Below are 7,730 nucleotides of genomic sequence, written 5' to 3' on the forward strand. Positions count from 1 at the left end.
GGAGGGGGAATGCTGCGTGCGGGGCTCGGGCATGTGATGGGGTTTTTGTTCTTACGTCACGACATCGCGTCTGTGTGAGCAATAATACACTGATGTGTCAACCCAGGGGGACAGGGAAAGGAGCATGGTGTGACAGGGCACATTTCAGCCCCAGATCTCCAGGGGGAGCTTCTCCCTGCCCCTTTTCCCCCTGTATTCAGGGTTGCAATCGCGTCTTCCTTCCCAAACACCCAGGGCCGGTGAAACCCCTCCTCTGGCCTTATCTGGGAGGCCTCTCCGGCAGCACCTGGGCTGTGATGCTGCAGTAGCAGCGCTGGTGATGCTGTGCTGTGGATCCGCATGCTCTGGCTGAGCCTGCAGAAGGGCTCGCTGCTATCGATCAGGCTTCTGGAGGTGGGGAAAGTGCTGAATCATTTGTACTCCGGCTGTACGGGCGGTTCAGCTGTTCTCCATCTCCGGGAAATACTCAGAAATGATCTGCAGAGGCTGAAGAAAACTCTGTTGTGTTTTTTTGTGGCCGAGGTGGGAGTCCTGTGGGCCTGAAAGAGAGGTACTGTCTGCTTTGAGCACAGGGTGATATCGTCTAATGTGGCCTCAGCTGCTCCTCAGGCAGCAGAGCACAGAGAGAATGCATGCTTACATCTTGCTGAGGCCTCCAATTGGGACCTGGGAGGAGTTATGTGGGTTAAGGGGGGGTTGGAGGGAGGTTTTTCTCTAGAAAATCCTGTCCCTTTTGGAACTGGGGAGGGCGCGTGAGCCTTGCTGCCCGGGTTGGTTTCTCTTTCTTCTTTTGAATGCTGTCTTTGAGATGGTTTTCAAGGTCGGATCCTCGGAATAGCATGTGGGCTATTGAGCATTTGTGAAATTCAGGCGGGGATGTTTGTCTGCTTTTTGAGAGGCAGCGCGGAATGCCGGAGGGATGCACATAAAGCAGAAAAATACAGCAATATTGAAATCCAGCCCAGACGCCTGACTGGTTTAAGATGGATGCTGTGGCGGTGTCAGCGTTTCCAGGGCGCTCCTGTCAGATGCTCAGGACAAAAGGAAGAATCTGGTGACTTTTATTAAGATGCTGACTCCTTTATTGGTGGCTGTGTATCTGTAAAATGTCCATCCTTTGGCTAAAATGGTTGTCGGCATGACTGCTTTGTTTCCAGACAACTTCTTTGCCTATCCTATCCTGAAAGATAACTGCCCAAATTCAGCATCGCGTCCTTTTTATTTAACTTTGCTGACTTTTCTTTTTTGTGTGTGTGGCTGTAATGTGAGTGCAACATAAATAATGCATGGCGGCCTTCTCAGCTGACAGAGGATGGGCTCAAGTTGTTAAGTTTGAAAATGGACTTTGTTTGCCAGGGTTGAGGTTGGGGGGCTGCCTTTGTCTCATTTGAGCTAAAGCTGTGTGATAATGCAGCCTATCAACAAAGCTCCAGAATCACCCAACAAGATGCTCCAGAGGTTACTGAGGCCTCGGTGTTCTGTGACTTTTGTTGCCTTGCTTGTGGCTAGGGATCTGATTTAAACTGAGTCAGTCAATCCAATCGTGCTGTCTCAGAGCTAATGATTAAATGGAAAACATCCCGAGCTCTTAAATGGTATTAATTCATAATGAATTATTTGTCTAGCTGTGATCTAATTGTCTTTATGTTTGTGGGTCTCGTGTACAATCGATGCTGCTGCTGGCAAAGTGCCACCATGAAGGCTTTCTGCAGTGCACGGGCATTAGAAGTGGTCATGTAGCTTTAATTATAATAGCAAGTAACGAGGCCTGATCCTTCATGCCTGTGCACCTGCTGGCTGTCCGAGATGCTGCAAGGATGCCGTGAGCATGAAGCCCATGGGTGGGTGATCTCAGCGTGGTTCTGCCCCACTAAATGTCAGTGTTTGTGTGAAGGAGCCTGGGATCAAGCCAGAAGGAAGAAAAGACTTAAGAAGTTGGGACATAGGAGATACTGATGGAAAACAGTAAACAGATTGGAAGGGTAGTCCTAACTTCCCACAGAAGCAATCCTTGCTTCCATTGCTCTGGTTTTGACCCGGCTGGGTGACCTCATGTCCTTGGGACAAGCTTGCTGTGTGAATTATTCATGCTCACCGAGTACCTTGGCTCCTTTCTTCCCATCTCTTTAACTCTGTTTAGCAGAAATACAGTAATTTGAGGGTGTCTCTATCAAAATGCAGACTTGGCAAATTGAAGAGCTTGTAGAAATGGAGACCCCCTAGGCAGAGAGAAGGTTTTGTACAGAGCTTCACAGTGCCGTGGCTCTGTCTTGGTCTGGATGTGCTCTGGTGAGGCAGGAGCCCACAAGCGGACAGTTTGCATCTGAGCTGGTTGGAGATACCTGGGGAAATGAAACAGCTGTATTCCCAGGACACTGCTGTGGTTCTGACATTCAGCAGGGAGATTTCAGGACTGGCTGAACCTTCCTTCTTTGCATGGAAGCTCCATGTGCGTGTTGATGTGTTGGTTTTAATTTAGTTGTCTTTGCAGCATCATGGTATTGAGTCTCATCAGCACTTCACCTTCTAAGTAGATAAACCCAAACAGCAAAGCTGAGTTCCCTGTATTGTTCCCTGTGCTGTATTGGGATAGGGCTTCAGTGAGGTCTGGGATTGCCTGGCAGCTGTGGAGATCTGCTTGTTCAAGTGAAATCAGAACACAAGAAAACCTAAAAAGAATTTATTTAAACTATATACAGAAATCAGTTTTCACTTGAATTTGAATAGAAAGCATGGGAGGAAGATTAAAAAAAAATAATAATAATAATCAGGGAGGAAAAATAAGCTCTGGTACTTCCTCTAAGAATCTCTGTTCTTCCTTGGTTTGCCTTCATCAAAATATTCCTCCATATCTCAAAACTGAACGGGCAGCCCAAACCACGCGTTGTATTCAGTTACAGTTTTTGAAAGGCTCTGGCAAATCTTGTCAGAGAGGTCTGGCTTGTCTCCCTGCCCTGTGGGCAACTCCTTTCAAAAAACATTTTCTTTATTTTAAATATTGTTGGGTGACTTCTGCTCTTCCCCTCCCTGTCTGCTAAAGCAGGTTGGAACTTCATTTTTGCATTTACATCTGCTGTGCTGGGTTGCTGTTGCATAATTGCAGAGATCCAGCTCGGAGTGAACACTCAGAGTTGTTGTTACGCTCAATAATCCCCCTCCTCCTTTTATTTATTTATTTTACTTAAATCCAGAGTGAAAGAGACCTTGCTGTGTTGTTATGGATTAAAATAGAGGAGGATTTAGCCCTCAGCCCTGCTTATAGGGATCACAATTCCTGGTCAATAAGACAGGCGGCAAAGGATTAGCGGCCAAATAAACAGAGATGGTTTTGCGTGGCTAAAGCAGGTTAGAAGTTCCTGAGGATGATATGCATGGACACGTCTTCAACTTGCCTCTTCAGTGCTCCTCATCCGTGTTCCTTTGGACCTCATCCCATCCTCTTGATGCTGATAATAACTGGCTCCTTTAATTCTCGTTGTGCATTGGGAATGTGGTTTAGAGACCAACCCAAGGGCACAGAGAGCAAAGCATCCTATCCTGACTGCAGGTGGAGCTGGAAAGAGAGCAGGATGCAGCAGGGAATGGAGATCTCCCTTCAAAAAGCAGCGTCTAAGAGACCTTTGCTAGCACTGCTCTGTCTCTTACTCAGTTAAGCAGCCCTCATGCTGGACTTAATTCTGAGGCTGACAGAAAAATATCAGTGCTATAAAGATGGTGCTTTGTGGAGTCACAGTACAACCTAGTGTGATGCTGGGCACCTTTCTGTCTTGGTGTCTGCAGTGGTATTTGAGGCTTTGCCAGCTTCGTGCATGAAAGTCTGTGCAGCCCAGAATGGTCTCACCTCATGCCAGCCCTGCTCCAGCTGGCACTGCTGATCCTCGTTATAGGCAACAACTAATCACATGTTCAAAGCCTAATGTAAGTAGAACTGATGAACACTTGGCATTGTCTGTCCTTGATGCTGCTCACCCACCTTTGGAAGCAAACACTGATGCCTTACTGATGCCAGCACTAAAAGGAACATAACCCAGAGGCTTGGTGCAAGATGTTTAGCCCCAGAGGTATATTCTAATTCCTGGCAAGTTTTCTCCTATTTTATGCCTCCTTGACAGTAGGTTTTGCAGGCTTCCAGCATGGGTTCCTACAGACTTTCAAAGTCGCAGCAAGCATGATACCATCTCACTGTCAACCTGCATATTCTATTCCTCCTGAAATGCCCTGGCACAGATGGGAAGGACTGGCAATTGCGGTGTAAGCTGTGAGATGGATAGGATGCTTCTTGAATCTGCAAAAATGTCATGAAATCTCCTTTCTGTGATGAAATGTTTACTTTTTTTTTTTCTTCTAGTGACCTCAAGTAGCTCCAAGTTAAAAAGAAAATGCAGGGCCTCTGAAACTGAGGAAGATTACCTGAGGCACTAACCTGTCGCTCATGTCTTTCCTCTGTATAAAGTAGTTGCTTCTTAAGCAGGAAAAGCAGCTTTCATTTTCTGGGCATTACTCAGAAGGCAGTGCTCTTGAAAAAAACATGTGAAACCTCCTTCTAATGTGCTTGGAGTCCTGAGGTTGTCTGCATTTGTTGGATGCACAAATGGGACATATGCTCCCTGATGGTCAAGATTTTAATTCCACTTATTTCCAGTGAGTATTTATATATTGCACAAAGCCGTAGGTTATTCTGTGAGTCCTAGAGAGTACCCATTCCTGTAGTTTTAACCAGGAAATGTGATTAAATAACGATGCAGGGTTAGCAAAGAGGAACAAAAATGACCAAGGGAAAGGGAATTAAAAGGAAATTAGAGGAAAAGGAAAGATTTGATCTTTTCTTGAAGAGGACCATCTTAGATAAGAAATCATTTGCCAACAAGTGAATAACTCTTCAGGTACTGATACATTCAAGTTAAGTCAACAAAGCAATTGCCAGCCAACAATCCCACAAACACAGCAAAAAGTTTCTCCTCCTGAACCACTGGGGCTTTATTCCACAATTTCACTCGTCATTTCATACGATTCAAGGTTTAAAAGTGCACAGCCTGTAAATAAGGTGCTCGGGTTCCCTTGGGTTGGCACGGAGCGTTGCGTGGCATCGTCCGCTCAGCCGGGCTGGGACGGCGCTGCCCGCCGCTGCCGCTCTCCGTGGTGCTGAATCTGCTCCTCCCGTGCGCTGCGAGAAGGAGTAACAGGCATAGATTGAAATAAATGCTTTCAAATGGATGTCGGGTGGGGGGAAAAATGGATGGTAGGGTGGCTGGATGCCAGGTCAAGGCACCCAGCCTGCAGGAGTTTGAGGAGTATTTGGGCAACGAGCTCGGATTTATTGTTTGAATTTAGGGTTGTCCTGTGTGGAGACAGGAATTGGATTTGCTATTCTTCATGGGTCCCTTCGAACTTGGGTTATTCTGTGAAAGATGCCCTCTCCTTCACAAGCATATGCTAAGACGTAGAAAAGGTTACTTGGAAAGGCTGGGCAGTTTCTATCCTCATTGGATGGGTGTTTTCAGTATCTGTGTGGATAAAGTGCTGAGCAGCCTGGTCTGACCTTACAGTCGATGTTGCTTTCAAAAGGCAGTTGAATTAGATGACCTGCTGTGGTCCTTTTCAAACTGAATTGTTTTGTGTTACTTTGCCTTAAGGGTTTCCACCAACAAGAAGCAAAACAGACCCCTTCCTCTTTGTGTCACTTTGTGCACTTTTTCTCATGTACGTAGGCTGGCTCCCATCCCTGATATAACTGTGAAGAAGCTTTTATTGGATATTTACATTCGGCCTGGGGGCAGCATGAGGGAAGGGAGAGAAAGAAATTACAGCACTGCCTTCTCACACAACAAACTGAAAAGGTGAAGACCATCCCTGACTCTTGACCCAATCCTGGAAGCTTTACTTATAGACTGCTCAGTTAATGAGGAGCTGCCTGTGCTCTGGTGTATGAGTGGTGAAAATGTCACTGTTCCTCAAGCAATTTAGATGATTAGTACTGGGAGTCAGCTTGCATCTTGTTCTGTGAGCTCTTAACAGTTCCACAGTAGGGTATGGTACCACCAGCTGCCTTGCATTTAATTACACAGCCCTGTTTGTGATAGCTGGAAGAGTTACTAATATGCCTAACAGCACAGCATGGCTCAGCAGTTGATAAAGACGCATCTGTATGCTAAGCTGTACCCTTATTGAGTTAAGGGCATAGAAAAAGCTCTCTTTCTTGCTGTCACTTAAATGGTGTCAGGATTCGTGAAATCTTGCTTTCAGATTCCTAACAGACCCAGCAACAAAGACTGCTTGTTGCAAGCTCATTGGCTTCTGTTTGAATCCCTGTGACGTGTTCACAGATGTGTGCAGGCAAGTGGGAGAGAGAGGGGAGAGAAGTGAGTCTTTGTAGCCACGCATGTGTGACAGCATGCATGGGACCTGTGAAACTCCTCAGACGCTTTCATGACACGTCAGCCATTCCCCAGACCGTACTTTGGCACAGTCGATTTGAGCAGTCTGTCTGCAGTTGAATTGCAAGCCTTGCAGAGTGCCTGGGAACTGAAGTCTTGGCTTATTTTTACTTCCCTCTTTGCAAATTCAGACTGGTGTGGCTAGGTAGGATTTGATGCCCTCAGCAATGAAACTGTTTGTATGAGCGTGCACTGAGAAAAATCTCTTGAAAGCTGTATCAAATCAATCTACTTAATAAATTGATAATCCTATTTCCTTCTTCCATTCCATCTCGTAAATTTGGATTTTAACATAAACTATCTAAGGCTGCACTTTCTGTCAAAACAGAAGTCCCTTCCTTGTGCCCAGCAAAGCTGGATTAATCCATGCGTATATTAATTGATACAAAATACATGGGCTGTGTTTATTACAAGACAAATGTGTGTGCAGTATAAAGTGTCCTTCAAAGTATGGTGTTACATATCCCAGGCTGACATCTCTTATTGACAGATCTGGTACCCAGATGCCAAAGCCAACAGAGTTTTACTTTCCAGCCACATCAGCAGCTGGGTATCTGGCGATGTATTTTGGTTGACCTCGTCTGAAATCTCCTGACCACAGTGACAGCTGTGAGGCTAATCTGGCATGAGCTCAGTATAGCAAACTTCTCTCTAATGCTGCATCTAATGTTCTGCTGTTTCCTGGTTTGCCCCACTATTCTAACCTTTCTTTACAAATAGATCCACCTTTCTAGTGTTTTGGTTTTCAAATAGAGGTGGGACTGGTTCCTATGAGTGCCAGTACATGAGATGGGAAGACTTTGCTTTCTAAACGTTCCTGGCAGGCTCTTTACCCAGGAGATCTTACGTTTGCTCAGCTGTAACGTTTCTTCCTTCCCCTTAGCTTGCTCTGCAGGACAAACAAATGTGATTTATGCTCATGTCCTTAAGATGGCCCTTGTCTGTGACCCACACTAATACATTTAAAAGACAACTTAATCTCAATTAAGAGGGGAGTCAGGGACTTGGGTAAGAATAAATAATTCTCTGATTGCAGGAGGAGGTTAGCTGAACTCAACGGAGTGTCTGGGATCCTCAGTTCTAGGGAAGCATGGCACTTTCCTGGGACTGTGTACATGCAAATCTAATTCATTCTCAGCTCTTGCCTTGGCATCTAGTTATTCCTAACTAGAGAATGAACGTGCTCCTCTAGATGTCTCCCAGAAATCATGTTTATAATGGCAGTTATGTAATGCAGAATAACACAGTCCTTTCGTGGAAATCGGGTTCACCGTAACTCATGAGGTAGAGTGGAGT

This window comes from Meleagris gallopavo, chromosome 28, assembly GCF_000146605.3.
Source record: "Meleagris gallopavo isolate NT-WF06-2002-E0010 breed Aviagen turkey brand Nicholas breeding stock chromosome 28, Turkey_5.1, whole genome shotgun sequence".
NCBI classification, from domain to species: domain Eukaryota; kingdom Metazoa; phylum Chordata; class Aves; order Galliformes; family Phasianidae; genus Meleagris; species Meleagris gallopavo.